Source organism: Cryptomeria japonica, chromosome 11, assembly GCF_030272615.1.
Source record: "Cryptomeria japonica chromosome 11, Sugi_1.0, whole genome shotgun sequence".
In the NCBI taxonomy this organism is placed as follows: Eukaryota; Viridiplantae; Streptophyta; class Pinopsida; order Cupressales; family Cupressaceae; genus Cryptomeria; species Cryptomeria japonica.
In genome coordinates, this window is record NC_081415.1 from 666,750,247 (window position 1) to 666,767,744 (window position 17,498).

Genomic DNA, 17,498 nt, shown 5'->3' on the forward strand with positions numbered 1-17,498 from the left:
GTATGGGCGTATGAGAATTTGTCAGTTCCACATCTGATACACTTTAGAGGCAGGGGACATGGGTGCAGTTATGTGCATTTGTATGATATGATTACTTCCCAACCATGGATGGGAGGCTAGAGTATTATCATCGAGTGATTGACGAGATAGACAGTGTGGTATGGAGGTTGTACTTAGATTGTGAGGAGTGGGAGGACGATGCAGTGGAGCTGATGTATGTGTTCAGGAGTAGGTATCTAATTGGGTAGACACCATATATTATTGAGAGGTAGTTGATAGATAGGGTATGCAGGTAGTTCGGTAGGATACAATGGATGCCACTGGGTTCAGGGATGTATGTGCGGACCATGAGGGATCAGGTGCATTTGGGGTCATTGTTTTCTTATGATCAGGTTGTGACATAGATGGTAGAGATGGTTCCCATGCCTTGGGACATATGGGCAGATGTAGAGGATGCAGGGATGGATGCAAAGTATACTGCATATTGGGTAGAGCATGTGTTTCCATGGCTGACGGATCCAGGGGAGTTGATAGTGGAAGATTGTGGAGGTGATGGAGATGATAGTGGAGATAGAAGAGGTAGAGGCCGACGATGGAGGTGAGGCACAATGGCAGAGAGGGCAAAGATGAAGATTGACTTTACAAGTGCCAGCAACACAGGTTCCTAGACATGTACAGGCTCCTAGATAGGTACAGGCTCCTAAATAGGAATAGGGATGGGGACAAGAGAAACCACAGGGACAGGGTGAGGGGAAAGAGGATGAGGATGAGTAACTATCCTTGAGGGAGATCTTCCAAGGACATGCAAATGAGATCCAGGATTTGGAGAGGGAGACAACTAGGCTCTAGAGACAGCTGAGGGATATTGAGCAGGAGAGGGATCAGGCTATTCAACACTAAACAAAGGCAGGGATAGCACTGAGGGAAGGGAGGAAGGTAGCAGAGGACAGAGGGGCTAGATATGCCTATGTTCTGTGGGCAGGGAAGGAGATAGCCTACTAGAGAGACTTGTACTATGGAGTGGTACCACCAGATCAGCGAGCTAGGAGCTTTCGGAGACCATCACGGATGATGATAACCACTGGAGGGAGAGATAGGAGACAGGCATCTAGCATTGGTGTCATGGGTCCTCCAACACCACCAGATATAGGGGGTAGGAGAGATGATCCTAGGGTGGGTCCTTCTAGGGCTCAGACTCCGTTGAGGCTAGCCGGCTCTGAGGGAGGGAGTTTATCATAGCCTTAGAAGGCTCCCTATGTATCAGTTTTGTACCATTTTATATGATGATGTAGACGCCTTCTGGTGATTTTGTAGCCATATGATTTTGACATCATTGTATCATGACACTTATGATTTTCAGATATATATATATATATATATATATATATATATATATATATATATATATATATATATATATATATATATATATATATATATATATATATATATATATATATATATATATATATATATGAGATGATTCAACCTTGTGGCAACTATATGCATGTGTACCTATGTGATGTATATGATATGGATGTATGTTTCTATGCGATGCTTATGATATGGATGTAAATATGTACATGATGAAATGAAATATTTTTGTTCTTTTATGTTTTTAATATGCTATGCAAATGTGAATGTATGAAATACAGATGAATATGATACTACAAATAACTATTTACATGATGAGAATATAAAATGTGCTAACATGTGTTGTGTGTAGGATGTGATGCAATTGTGATATCTATATGTATGTATGAAATGTGAATATGTGGTAATGTAGGTGCAAAATACATGACATGCAAATGTTTTTGTTGTGTCATTATACTCAGTCATATGATAGTAGGCTAAACGGACTCAAGAAGGATGATGGAGGTCAATCAAGAAAGGGGGATGAAAGGTAGAAGATATGAAAATGAAAGAGCTTCTTGTGCATTATCATAATTGGAATTTATTATGGAAAATAGGTTATGACAATCCAGACATAGGTTCGATATAGAAAGTCATTATACCTGTTTGTATGGAGATCAGACAACCGCAAACAAGGAATGCCCCAGTTCATACTAGACTCACAGTGTCCTCATATCCTTAGACAAGTCATAGCATTACTAAGAGACAATCCACAGACAACAAAGAAAAATAAATAGGTGACGATACCCCATCCTCTCTTTTCTAGTGAAAGACATCCTGGAGATAGAATCTCTAGTTAGAGACATCCCGGAAAAGCTAAAAGACATGTCACCAAAAGATAAAATCAAAAGAAAACCAAGACTCGACACCAACATCCACTGTAGTCCTCAAGTTTAGTGTCTCATGTCACTTGTATAAGTCAATTTGATTGTGGTCACAATGTTTACTTTGACAAAAGGATAGATAGCACTGAACCATATGTTGTTTGAGTCTGTTGAAAGACTTGATTTGTTGAAGCCCATTGTTGTTGTTGTGTCTCATCTAAAACTGACTGAATCCATGAAACTAATACTTTATTGTGGACCAGTGATGCAAGTGTCACTTTATTGTGGATTGTGTGCAGGTAGACTAAAGAAGATTGGAAGAAACTATACTCCTTGGAATGTGTGATGCTCTCAGTTCCACACCCATCACTACACGTAGGATTTACCTTAGCCACAAATAGGAGCTGATTTATTATGGATGGAAAGGGTTATGAGTGAAGTTCTTTTTATTATGAATGGCTAACCAATCTTAGGTAGATCAATAACAAGCCATGATGGGAATGTGTAAAGTTTATTACGGATGGATAGGCTATAAGTGTGTGTAAAGTGAAAGGATGAAATGGAATCCTGAAGGAGGGAGGAGCAATGTCTCTACACATGGCACCGGTGACCCAGTTTTCACCATGGTACTTTCCTAGGGCGCCATCGAAGTGGTTTTCACCGTTGGACGAAATTATCTCTTTACTTTTTTCAAATTTTTAATTTTTTTGTGTCACAAGGTGCCTGTTTGCCAAGTTTTCACCAAGTAATGATTTTTTTGATTTGTTTTGTATTTGTGAATTAGGATACTCTGAAGAGCTATGTGTAAAACCTATGAAGGTGCATGTTGTTGATAGAATCCTCCAAAGGTTTGCCCTTTGTGGTTGACAACTGATATGCACAGGATCCATAGGTTGTTGTAATGATGTAATGACCAAGCCAATTTGGTTTGAACTTGCCCTTCTTCTCTCTGTCTTGCTGATTTTGAGGATTTTCTTTGAGAACTAAGTCACCCACCTCAAATATGTGAGGCTTTACCTTATGATTGTAGTTGTGTCTTTCCTTGACTAAATGATGTGTATCTTGAGTGTCCATCTTCCTTGATAAAGGAATTGAGATAGAATTACTAGTGTGTGAACTACGTAGGCCCATATGCATTTCAGCTAAAGAAGTTTGGCCATCCTTGACAACAAAGTCCTTCGAGGAAGCTCCATTAAAGGTCCATGATGTATCACCAAAAGGTAATGGATGGGTGAAACAAGTGGATGAGTTATGATGGCCTATGATTGCGAATACAAGTGAAAGTAGCATGGCATGATGGAGACTTAGGATCAACAAGTATGTTTTTTGATTTGAAATTTTAGAACTTTTGCCACTAGTTATTTTGATATTAGGGGAGATCATCTCTTTCTCTTTTTGCTTCATACGAGTTTTATCCTTGACTTTTATTTTTGCAGATTCCAATAGCTTTTGATTTTGATTTGGACTAAAGGACTTTTCCTTGTTTTTGACTTTTAGATTTTTCTTTTCAAAGCTTGATTTGTGATCCCCAATGAGTAAGGGCTTTTGGAATTGTTGTTGATCCAAGTCGGGGAGAGGAGTAGAAATGGAATGAGTGGATGATATGGTAAATCTATGTGAGTTATCAAGAGGGTTGGTGATATGCTCAATAGATTCTTTGCTGGAACCACTCTTAGGACTATTGATATCAAGAGTTGCTTGCACCACTAGAGGAGATTTGCATTCAGACTTAGTAGCCACAACACTAGGTGGTTCACACCAAATTTCTTGGCATTGCAAATTGTTTGTAGATTGTTCCTGTTGACTGAATACCTTAGGAGATAGTGGGAGTTGATCAATAAAAAATATACTCACCACATCCTAGATCTTTAACTTTGAACTTTTCTTTTAGCTCTGCTTGCTTTGATGTAGAAGGTTTTAATGATTTAGGATCAACATATGCTGATGAAGGAATAGCCTCTCGATTGACTGGGATTGTTATTTCTGATCTAGGTCGCAGATTGTTGCAATATATGAATGGGTTTGGGATAGATTTAATGGTCACTTCAACTCCATTGTGTGGGAACTTGATACATCGATGATATGTTGAGGGAAAAACTCTCATTTCATGAATCCATGGGCATCCCAAGAGTATGTTGTATGTGAGATCTAGATCAAGGACTTGAAAAACCACATCCTTCGTAACTGGTCCAACTCTGAGAGGTAAAGTGACTGTGCCTTTAGATGAACGCTCCTCATCGTCATATGCCTTGATGGTTTTTTTTTGTAGCATTCACAACTTTATCCAAGTATCCCAATTGTTTAATAGTATTCAAAATACATATACTGAGACTGTCTCCTCCATATATCAGGACTCATTTTATTCGGTGTTTATAGATAAAGGCTTCAATATGTAGAGGTGCATTATGTTGTTCACTCATAGAGGCATTGTCAACTTTGTTGAATGTAAGGGAATGCACAACGGAAAGGTATCCTACCATGGCTTGAAACTGGTACACATTCAGATAAGTGGGGATAGAAGTGTCTCTCAAAGTTTTGTCAAGAATGGCTTTATGTGCGGGGGATATGCGTCAAAGCTCAAGGATGGAGATAAGCGTGGGTGTCTTCCCTAACTGTTCTACAAGGTCATACTTAGGTTTGGTTGATGAGGAAGCAGTGGTTTTAGATGGAGCACCTTGCAAAGTAACCTTACCTTGATGAGTTGTGACATTACATTCAGAGGTAGGTTCAGAAGAAGATCCAATTCCTTTTAGGACAATCTTGGGTCTTTGCGTAGAATTTTTAGGCATTTTGTCTTTTATGATAATGGTAGAAACATAATTGTCCATCGAAATGTGATTAACAGTTGAATCATAGTTAAAGGATTCTCTGGTATAGTTGGTCTACTCATCTGTGGCTTTGGCTTTTCCCTTGTCATGTTTTGGGAATGGTTCCTTAAACATCTCATGTTCTTGATTTGATGAATCTCCTTTGATCTCAATGTCACCTTTATCAATAAGATCTTGTATGATGTTCTTCAGCTGATGACAATTTCCTATTTTATGTCCCTTTCTCTTGTGATACTCACAATGTTCATCATCATTCCACCAATTTGGTTTGACCTTTGGTTCATATGGAGGATTGTCAGGAATTGTTATTATCTTGTTTGCCACTAGCTTCTTGAAAGCTGATTTAAGTGGTTCTCCCAATGGGATGTATTTCCTTTGTGGTTTTGAAGTTGTTTGAGTATTCACTTGATTGTTTTTAGAGCTTGATCTAGAAAAAAAATGATTTTGGGTCGTATTGTATTGGCATCAACACCATCATTGATTGTGTTCTTGTTTTTATTCCAAAATCTTGGCTTGTCTTTTCCTTTAAAGTCCTCTTTGTTTTCTTTGAATATTTTAATTACTCCTTGTTCAATTAGGACCTTCTCTATTGCTAAGCCTTTTTTATTGACGTCCTTGAAAGTGGACAAGCAAGCTTTCCTTAGATCATAACCAATTTCTCTATGGACATTCTGTGTGAACATCTCTACTATTTGTTTTTGTGGAATTTCACAAGAGCATCTACTGGCTAGATTTCTCCATCTTTGTAAAAATGATGAAAAAGATTCTCCATCCTTTTTCTTGGTGATGCACAAAGTGGTGACTGATATATCTGTCTCTATGTTGTATGAGAAATGTTGTATGAAAGCTTCCGCTAGATCTCCCTAAGACTTAATTCCAGGTGGGAGTTGGGAGAACCATTCCATAGCTTGATCACCTAAGCTTTGTGGGAATATTCTCATCAAATATGTCTCTTCTACTGCTACCTCAATGAAAGCCGTGAAAAAATGTCTTATATGTGCCTTAGGGTCTCCTTTACCTTTGTACTTATCAAAATTTGGTGTCACAAAAATGTGTAGTAAAAGGAGGCATTGGAATGCTTTTTTCAAATGGATAGGGACATATGTCTCTCATTCTGTAAGCCGACTTTGGTGTATTTATGTCCATTTTCTTTTGTAAGTTCTTAATTTGCTGCTCCAAATTGTTCTTAGGTGGAGACCAACTTCTTGGACCATACCCCATGCCTGAGCCATCGGGTGGGGGTGGAGCATATTGCATATATGGATGATATTAATCATACACATGTTCATATGGAGGAGGTCTATAATGATGTTGCGTATAAGGACCACTTGGTATAGAGTCATGATGAGGAATGAAATATCTGTTTTGTCCATGTATACCATACTCTACAGGCATGTCATGAGTTTGTTCTAATGTGTTGCCCCCAAATTTGATGTGGGGTTTCTTTGTGTCCAAATTTTGATCATACCTTTGGATATCCAATTGCTTTGATGGCTGGTCCTTAGAATTGGCATGTGACTGAGTATATTTTTCTTCATAAGGCTTCCATAATGGTCTGTGAAGGTGAGTATCCTATGCTTGACCATGTGTATGTGGGACCTTAGGTTTTTGAAACAAAGATGATGGCGATTCAGGCACAAGATGTGGTCCTCTATTGCCTCCACTATTAGGCCTCCTTTGATCCATGTTGATTTGAGTTTCTTGAATAGGTCAATTTTCCATTATTTGAGACATGTCAAAATCATGAGGGATCTTGGCTCCACTTTGTGCCATCACTTGTAAGAAATATTGTCTATCTCTCCTCATTATTTCCTCAACCAATCGATTAAAACGGGGATCCATAATGGAGTCTTCCACTTCTGTTGGATGTACATAAAAGTTGTCCATATTATCATTGTGTGTATCATTGTTGTTTGTGTTATCCATTTTCTCAACATTTGGAATGTTTCTATAGGCATCCATGTCAAGTAATGTGGTATGATCAGAATTGAAAAAGACATCATTGTCATACTCATAGGCACTCATGTTTGTGGACTATTGAGCCTCTTTAGCTTCTCTCCTAGATTTTTGGGAATGGGTTTCAACCATGAACTAGGTATTGACCAAGATGTGAGACTAGATGAAAATGGAAAGAGTATGGAAGAACAAGAGTTGGATGGAATGTAAATGAATATGAGGTGTACTTGCAATGTCCAAAGTGTAAGATGAAGTATGTATGTAGTAGAGTAGGTATGGCTTCCAGAGAGATGATAGTTTCTCTTGATGAGGTAAGTTGACCTTGACTCTAAGTAAGACCAAATGAGACCCAAAGGTGATAGACCTTGATGAGGGACCACTTAGAAAAGTGTTGTTGTATGTAGTGTGTTGATAAAGCAAGATGAGGACAAGCAAGTGACCTTTTGACTCAAGTTTAGACAAATGTGAATGTAATGCAAGGTGTTAAAAAAAAATGGAATTGTGAAACCCAAAGATAGGTTGAATGCTAGATGAAAACCCAGAGAGATAACCTAGGAAGCTCAATAAGTCTGAAACTAGCTGCTCTTGTTTGCTAGATTGTAAATTTTTCCAATTTCTGAAGTTGTTTGTTGTGACTAAATCTGAAATTTTGACTATTTTTCATGACAAGAGGACACAATATTGATGAGGACTCTATGTTTGCAAGTGTTTAGACTCAAAATGGTGTCTCAACCTTGCATTTATGCGAGGTTACTATTTATAGTAAGTTTTCATTTGAGCATGAAATGGTGCGAAACTCTCCCTAAAGCTTCTGGTTGGTTAGATAAGCATTCCGGTAAAGTTGCGTCGCAAGGTCACAGCTAGTTTTGAAGATATTAAAGTTTTCATCTTGGAGGGGTGCAATAAAATGTTTAAAATTAATTTTGGGGACTTTAGAGGCTCTTAAATGCCCTGAAAAGTGGCCGTAACCGGTGAAGCGGGTTACGAGGTGATAGAGCACTTCACAAGCTTTCCGGCGCTTCAAACGATTCGTCAATCGGACACCCGGTTCTCAAGTTATGGCCTCCGAAAGTTTGTACTCCTGAAATAAGAAAAATAATTTGTATCGGATACATAAATGAGCTGTAAAAGGGAGCGACACATGTTGATGTGTGCTTTAACATGTCATAGGGCATCTAGAAGGAAGATAAGGTCGGCTACACCTTATTGGGTGGTTTTAGCCCATGGTTTTGTAATATTGTTTGACGGTTTCCTATATTGTATCTCCTATTTATGAGGTGTGTGAGATAGAGGTTGTGTGTAAGAGTCTTATGGCTATTGAGTTGCCTCTGAATCTCTGATTAGTGCTACTCCTGCGAAGAGCTTGCTCTGCAAGTATGTTGTAATCTGTTTTTGATTGCTGAATAAAATATTGAGCTGCTTTTGGAGGGTGGGGTTTTTCTCCCGAAAGGGTTTTCCCCACGTAAATCATTGTGTTGTGGTATGAATGTTATTATATCTATTTCTATTTTCTATAACTACTGTAATGATCTGAAAAAGTTTTGCATTACCCTCCTCTCAAGGTTAGTGTAGGAAGTTGTTTCCGCTACTTAGCTTCCTTACAAATGACTCAAAAGAAAGTGTGTTGTTTGATGTAAAAATGCTTTGCATACACTTGAAGACACAAAAGACACAATGTTTTGATGTTTGATCTTGAATGTTTGAATGCTCAAAAGAAGACAAGCACAATTCCTATGGCTGGCCAGGATAATAGTTGTTGATCCCACATGGGTTTTCCCTTGAGGCTATGCTATTTAGAGCGGATACTTAGATGCTTGACCCCACTGGCTCCACCCTCAGCACTCACTTCTCCAGGGTAGCCAAGCATCAGTCCCCATGAAAACTCCCCATGGTGAACTTTGTCTCTACTAAGAATTGTATGTGTGTGGGTCACTCCAGAGGTCTCTTAGTTGAGATGAGAGGGGGGGGGGGGGCGGTAAATCATAAAAACTTTCAATCCAATATATTCAACAGATTCAACCTTGATAGCCTTTAATGATATGTAACTAAGACTATATATCATAACACATATAAGACCATATTTAATATGGAAACCCAAATAGGGAAAAACCACTGTGGGTTTTCGGACCCACTAAGAAATATACCCTTCTAGAGTATGCTCGGTTAAAAGAAAATCCTGTTAAAGATTACAAACACATTTCTAGATGTGACCCAGTTAAGGGATTTCCCTTAGACTTGTTAGAGTCTTGCACTTTGTTAGAAGTGACCTTGTCAAAGGATTTCAAACACTCATTTAGAATATTACCTTGCTAGAGGGTTTACAAATAAGACTGTTAAGTCCACTCGGTTAAGAGATTTTCTGTCACTTACAAAATAAACAATAGTAATAAAATATATTTGCAACTTCACATCTGAAATGCTAAAGCAGATTCTATTTGCTCAAAACAATCTTGTCCCTTGTTGGGCTTCTCAATCTGTTCTTCAATCAGATCTTCAAGCTTCTATGCTCGATAAACATTACTGTAGCATCATTGTGCATACATTTGCCCGCATCCATTGTTCATCAACAATTCCTTATTTATAAACAATCTCTAACCGCTAAATCTCCTTGATCACATTTCCCATGATCAATCTTAGCCATCAGATCTTCAAACTTGACTAGGTTCAATGTATCCTTCGATCTGAAAAATGTTTTACCTTGCCTTGGAACTTGCATTCCTTCCTTGGAACTTGTGCTAGGTTATTATAGTTCAATCTGTGTTGTAGATCTTCCTCTTTGATTTTCCATGTCGTCGATCCTCAACATAATTCATGAGCGGCATACCAATCATTTATTCTTCTCCAGCTCATCAGAATCCTTTATTAAATAATGCTTTTATCCATCCAATGCGATCTATTATAACTTGGTTGTTACTCGGTAAATACTGAACTTCACTTGGTAGACATTCTGCCTTCTTTAACCGATATTGATAACCTTAGGGTTTACTGACTAGGTTCTTTGCTTGGTGATATAGTACAATATTAAACATTATATGTAGGATATCAAAACAATCAAAACAACATGATCTCATCATTTTCTAACTCGGTAATAGTTTCCCATTGAATAACTTATTATTCCCCTTCATTATCACAATCTTTTTGAGTCACTTACCGACCTCTTAATTTTTATCAAAACATACTTTTAAAGATATGGCAACATCATTCTGAGTCAGAAAATCAATTGCTTGACATCAATGACAAAATAATATTATTAAGATAGTAATCATCCTTCTTCAGTTATATCAATGATCTTCAACAAGCTTCTCAATATCCTTATTGAAATGCCAACAACCTCCTTTTCTGTTGTAATGCCAACAAGGTCCGACCTCCTACCCCAACAACTAGAAGGATTTTGGCTTTCTAAAACAAAAAGGTGCTAGTAAGGGCATCCACTCGTGTGGCCATACATGCGGCACTTTTAGCTCTGTAAATACTGAAGGTTCCTAGCCGATAGGGGTTACACCCTACAACTAATCAAATAAATTCAATCAAAAGGGTTTATGGGGAGACATAGTGTCGGTATGAACTAATCAGCACACGTTACCCATGGCTTTCACCATGGATACAATTATTTATAGTGGTTTGGAAGAGGTGGGTTTTCCTCACTACCACTTGGGTCATTCTCTCCTCACTAGTAGTCCTAATGACCACACGGGGAGATAGGCCCTCTAGAAATTAAACAAAAAGAGCCTATTGCTCAACACACAAAAGATACTAGTTCAATTTTAGTGCACCAATTGAAGTGTTTTGTAATCTATGAAAACAAGGCACAAAATAAAGATAAAGAACCCTTGCCAAAATTTTGCAACAAAAATTTGTTAGTAGTTTTGCAATAATACCCCTCCTGCAAGCACACAAGTTAGGTAAATTTTAGATCCAAAAGACTTTGTGAAATGGGGGCCTTCAACAGGACATTTTTTTGATAGATTCAAAGATCTGATTTTCTATAAGTTATTTTGCATCATAAAAAACATAACACTTGTAAAATTTCAAGACATTTCCAAAAATGTAAGAAAATCCAAAAAAGTTTCTAATTTGCTCCAAAAATTCATTTTTTATGAAAAATCATAAAAAACTCATAGAAAATGCAAAATTGATCAAAAAAATCTGAATTGTTTACTGGACACTCTTGATAGCCTTCCAAACCTGCATAATTTTTTTTTTACAAAAAATCCTAACAGTTTGTGTGATATGATCAAAATAATGCAAAACCCTAACTTTTAAAAATCCATTTTTTTTGGAATTTTTTTGCATCAAAATTAAAATAAAAAAGAACAAATCTTGTGTATAATTCTAAAAGATTTTAAAAAATGTAAGAAAATCCAAAAGAAAATCTCATTTTCTCTTAAAATTAATTTTTTATGAGAATACATAAAAAATTCATAGAAAATTCAAATATGATCTAAAAAATCTGAGTTTTTTACCTAGCATTTCAGATACTGTTCTTGACCTGCCAAAAAAAGTGGATATCACAATTCAGAGCAGTTTGTGAGATCTGATCAAAATAATGAAAAACCCTAATTTTTAAAGATCCAATTTTTGAGGAAATATTTTGCATCAAAATTAAAATCACAAAGAACAAAGCTTGTGTATCATAGAGATTTCCAAAAATATAAGAAAAACAAAAAAAGTAGCTCATTTTCTCTCAAAATTAATTTTTTATGAAAAATATAAAAAAATTCATAGAAAATTTAAATATGCCCCCAAAAAATTGAATTTTGTATTGTGAGCTCTTTATACTGTCTCAAACCTGCAAACAAAATTTGATGCAAAAATTCCAAGTTGTTTGTGAGGTCAGATCAAATCTCTCCAAGATCTTGATTTTGTGCCCAAAACCCTAGCTGCACAAGGTTATTCTCCAAATTATTTTACAAAATAGCAATATAGGGTTAGAAAAACCTGCCAAAAACACATATCTAACAAAAATCCATGTCCTACGGGGTGTGCCAAAATTTTTATGGTAAAAATGGAAATAACAATATTGAAAGACTAAATAGATTCAACCACAAAACCCTAGCCTAACAACAACAAAAATCCACCATAACATATGAAGATTACCTAAGACAATGCAAATCAATGAAATCACAAATATTATACCATCACATGTCCAATAGGGTTTGAATCTCCATTCTGCCTATCTCCATTGATCTTGCTTGATATATTTGCTCTCAGATTTTATGTGTGCACAAGAGCTCAACAAATAACGAAAATATGGTTGCAAGTAGGCTTGACCGCATATGAAAATTTGAAAGCGTAGTTGGGCTTTGATTAGTAGTTGAATTGAATAGGGTTGATAATTAAAGAAGCATCATCTTATATAGAAGACATTGTAAGAAATGGAGGGATACGATTAAAAGGTGTAAAAGGTAGATGGTCTGCTAGGATTAGAGGGTAGGTAGAGGAAATAAGAGAATAATGAGAGGGTAGGTAGTGTAAGAATTAAGAGATGAATGACATGTGTCATGGGTAGAAAAGGTTAATGAATTACTTAAATATATAAAGATTTATTTAATTAATAGAAGAAGTGGGAACAATTAAATAAATAAGATATTTATTTAATTTAGGAAAAGGGGAATTTAAATAAATAAATGTATTTATTTAACTGAGAAATAAGGCTAGAAGAGGATAAATGAATTAATTTAAATAAATAAGAATTTATTTAATTAATAGAAGAATTAGGCTAAAATAATTAAATAAATAAAGATATTTATTTAATTAGACAGGACAATTTTAGATGTGTACACTACGTGGTCCAGTCACGGTGAGGAGGGACCTCGATGAGATCTATTTGGACCATGTAGCAAGCGTAAAACACAACAAAAGCAAGACAAGATGATGGAGGAAATGTAGAACTGATTCATTATATCATAAAAATTATTTATAATTTGTCAGCAACATGGGGGCTACAAGATTCGGCTCACTGACCGATTATAGGCATACTCAGTTATAGTCTCGGTCTATACCAGACCTCTTAATGTCAAGATAGATATTCTTGGTTCATCATGTTCAAACAAAGATGAACATGATAAAACATGTAAAACCAGCAAGTTAGCATTCACCAATGAGAATCCTTTGAAAAGTCCATAGGAAGAAGTGCGGATCAATAGGAAGGTCGGCCACATGCCAAGGAATGTTGGAACAATGAACTAAGGCTCTGAATGCAACATAAAGGATCCGCAAGGCTCGCCAATAGAAGAATAGGTCCAAGCGGTTCCGAAGTTCTAAGCCAGAAAACTGTCTCGGAATCCAAAATCGATAGTTGGCCAGAAAAAGATTCAAACATTCTGTAGTTCAAGAATTAGGTAGATGATTATGTCTTTGACCAAAATCTTGCTTCGCAAGATCTTGAAAGAAAATACAAGAAAATGCAGAAAGAAATGTTGAAACTGCAAAACAAAAAACAAACTAAAAAGAAAAATGTTTTTGGTTGATATAAGATTGCCAAGGACCAGGGATGCTCCTGCATCACTATGATGTCTATGACATTGTATTGGTCTGGTGGTTGATTTGTGTATCATGTGATGTAATTTTGTAATTAGGTGCTATGGGTTTGGCTGACCTTGTAGTCAAGGTTGATGATTTGTATAAATGGATTTAATATTCATGTAATTTGGTTGTAGATGTTGAGTCTACATTATCAAAGAGTGGTGTATGTCTGAACAAGTGAATTCATCTTTCGGTGTGGTGTGTTGAGAAAAGATTGGTGAAGGGAAGACATTTGAGCTTAACCAAAACTCTCATCAGGAATTAGCATATGCTATTTTTGCAATTAATTCTTCTCGGATTGTAGTCCGAATCTTTTTGTAAGGTAGTGAATCATCCTGTAGGTTTGGAGCCTTCTAGGTCATATTTTTTTGAGCAGTAAGCTATAGGAAATGTTCCTGAATGCATGTGTATTCTCCATTGTAATATTTACACACACTACTACAGAGTATAATCTCAATGTGGGTAGGTTCCCACCGTGGTTTTTCCCTTCACCGGGTTTTCTATGCCAAAAATATTGGTGTTATGTATATTGTTGTTATCTTTCTTTTTGTTATAGTTGATCAGATTTGAGATTGTGTTTAATTGATCTAATCCGATGAAAACTGATTCACCCCCCCTCTCAGTTTTCCTTCTTTCTGTTGCTAACGGTATCAATTGTAAGTCACTAAAGGGCATTGTTTATTATCTCAGATCAATGAAAGTTGGCTATAGTACTGGAGGATGCGTCATCAATTTTGACAATTTGGTAAAAATTAGTTTGACAAGAGCTATGAAAGATTTACTGAGATTGACTTAATTAGATAACAACATTTTCAAAGAATGTCAAGTGGAAAAATAGACAAAGGGAACATTCAGAGGAAAGGAACAAACTTCTACCAGATTGTTGGATTTGGTACACATAGACTTATGCGGTCTGACCAAAACAAGGAGTTTACAAGGTGAGAGGCATTTCATGCTCTTAATTTATGATCATTCTAGAATGACTTGGGTTCCATTTCTAAGAGAAAAGTCAGAAGCATTAGAAAAGTTTAAAATATTCAAAGATAGAGTTGAAAATGAATCTAATAGAAGAATCAAGCACTTAAAGATCAGATAGAGGAGGAGAGTTTGTTTCTGATGAATTTGATACTTTTTATAAAAAAGTATGGGATTAGGAGACATTTGTCTAGCCTTAGGATACTTCAATAAAATAGCACAGAGGAAATAATGAACATTACTGTAATGGTGGGAAAATGATGAATGATAGATCAAGAGGAAAACTAACCCTTTCCCTCGAAGAGAGATGAGAGTTTCACTATTGATTATCCTTCAAGCACTTCTCACCATTACATTAGGAAGATAAGGGATAATTCACTAGATTCAATCTCCACACAAAGATGATAGATTGAATTCTGAATGAATTAAGAATGTTAGGATGATCCCTTCTTCCTTTGTTTGATTTGGAAAGGAATTGATTGAATTATGTAGTACCAAAGTGACAAAGAATCAATTATAACTTAAGATCATAATATGGGATGAAGTTATGCACCTGGATTTAGCAATAAAATGTGGAGACGAAGTCTCCCTACGAATTTGACAAAAAGTTGTTTGGACCATGGCGGGAATATACACGGTCCTCCGAAAAATCCATGAAATGAAAAGGGGTTTTTTGCCTCTGCAAATAAAGCCTGAATCTGAAAGTATATTTATAAAGTATATTTATGCACCTGCAACCTACACATAGAAAAGAGAGGGAAATGTGTTGGGATTGGGGGTTTTCCTTTAGGTCAAATCCCAGTTTTGGAATTAATCAAGTAATGAAAGAAAGTACTTGCAAGTAGATGTAAATGAAAGACTCAATTGTAAATCACCTCAATGAGGTTGTAGTAGCAATGTTGATAGAAATGCTTGTATAGAATTGTATGTTGAAATCAATCTCCTCTTCAATGGTTGAATCCTTGACTTGAATGCAACACCTAGCCTTGAAGGGAGACTTGAGAATGCTCAATGCTGGAAAAGAATGCTTGAATGCTCTTGATCGCTTATGACCTTATCAAAATTCCACCTATTGAGCCTATGCAAATGAGAGAGAGAATGCCCTGTTAAATACATGTTTGGAGGATTTGAATTTCATCACGGGCCGACATCAGGGAGATTTCCCACTCACTGCACAACCCACAATGCATGCTCTAGGAAGGTCCTACCCCAAAATAGGGTAGGGACAGGGGAGTCACACCCCTATCTTGGGAGGAAAAGGGTGTCACACTCCTGTCCAAGGGGGGACAGGGGCACTACGCCCCTATCCTACCCCTTTCTCTAGGGTAGAGTGCAGACAAATGGATGTGGAGGTCAAGGAAGAAATTGTTTTCGCAAGCCAAGCACTCTTTGATCTTTGATCAGGATAGATGATTCGAGTTTGCATGCATGAGGACCTTAATGCGGTCATAAATTGCCAGGGTCACAATTTTATGATATTACAATGACTATACAAGAAGCAGGAAGAACTATGATCAAAGAAGAAAACCTACTGGAAGTGTATTGGAGAGAAGCAATACATACTGCTATATTTACCTTTAACAAAGTCCTATTCAGAAAGAAGTATGGGAAGACATCATATGCATTATGGTATGGAGTGATTCCTTTAGTTAGGTATTTCAAATTTTTTGGAAGAAAATGCTATATTCGAAGAGATGAAGGAAATCTTGGAAAGTTTGATAGCAGAGCAGATGAAGGTATATTCCTAGGATATTCTACAAAGCTTATAGATGTTACAGCAAGAGACTAAATAAAATTGTTGAAAGTGAAAATGTGAAGGTTGACAAAAATATTTCTAAAGACTCAGGTATACAAGCAGGATATGAATCTGATGAGTTCATAGACAAAGAAGAGGAGAAGAGAAGAGAAGAAGATAAATAGAAGGAAGCTCAGGTTGTTGCCACAACTATATCTAAAACTTTGAGGTATGTTCAAAAGAATCACTCTGAAAATAAAATCACAGGAGATAAGAATAGAGGTGTAATTACAAGAAGTATAGTTGTTGAAGAACAAGTTCTAATGTGTTTACTTTCTAAAGCTAAACCTAAGATAGTTGAAGAAGCATGTAATGATCAGAATTGAATGAAGGCTATGGAGGAAGAGTTAGATTAGATTGAGAAGAATCAGACTTGGGAATTAGCCTAGACTGGCAGATAAGAATGCTACTAGAAAAAAGTGGGTGTTCTAGACTACGCTAGATGAAAATGGTCATGTTGTAAGAAACAAAGCTAGATTAGTATGTGTTGGTGTAAATTATAACTCATAATTATACTTTACTTAAGTTCACTTAGGGTAATGCATTTCATAGTAGTTTGGATATGATAAACTTAGGGAAGTGTGCACATAGGGATGATGAATGTAGGAGAAATTCCACCTTTTGTGGTCTTATCTTGTTGTTACATTCCACTTTTGGTGGGTGATCCACCTCTTGTGGAATATTTTATTATTTATCCTACCTACTGCTACCTACCCCTACCTACCCCTACCTACCCTTGTATCTCATTGAGCCACATGTCATGATTTTGTGCTCACATATCCATATAACCTTGCCTTTATAAGTAGGCTCATCTACATATTATGTAATTTTAATTATCCAATTGATCTCATTTTCCTCTTGATTAGAATAAAGGTTATTCTTATCAAATATTTTGTCTCTCTATTGTGCTATTCATTATGCTCTAGATCTTAGCTATATTTGACAAATTCTTACATGGTATCAGAGCCATTGGGGCTTCATTGAGTAGTCTATTTGGAGACATTTTGGAGCATTCTATTTTTGGATCTAGGGGATGCGCATTTTAGGGGCATCCTATGACAATTTCAACTTTACCATCATGTCCGAGAGGTCATTTACATGAATTTTGAGTATAAATTTGCCTATATTTGGTGGAAAGTGAATTTCAGACCTTGGAGGAAAAATTTGTCCAATTTGGGTGTA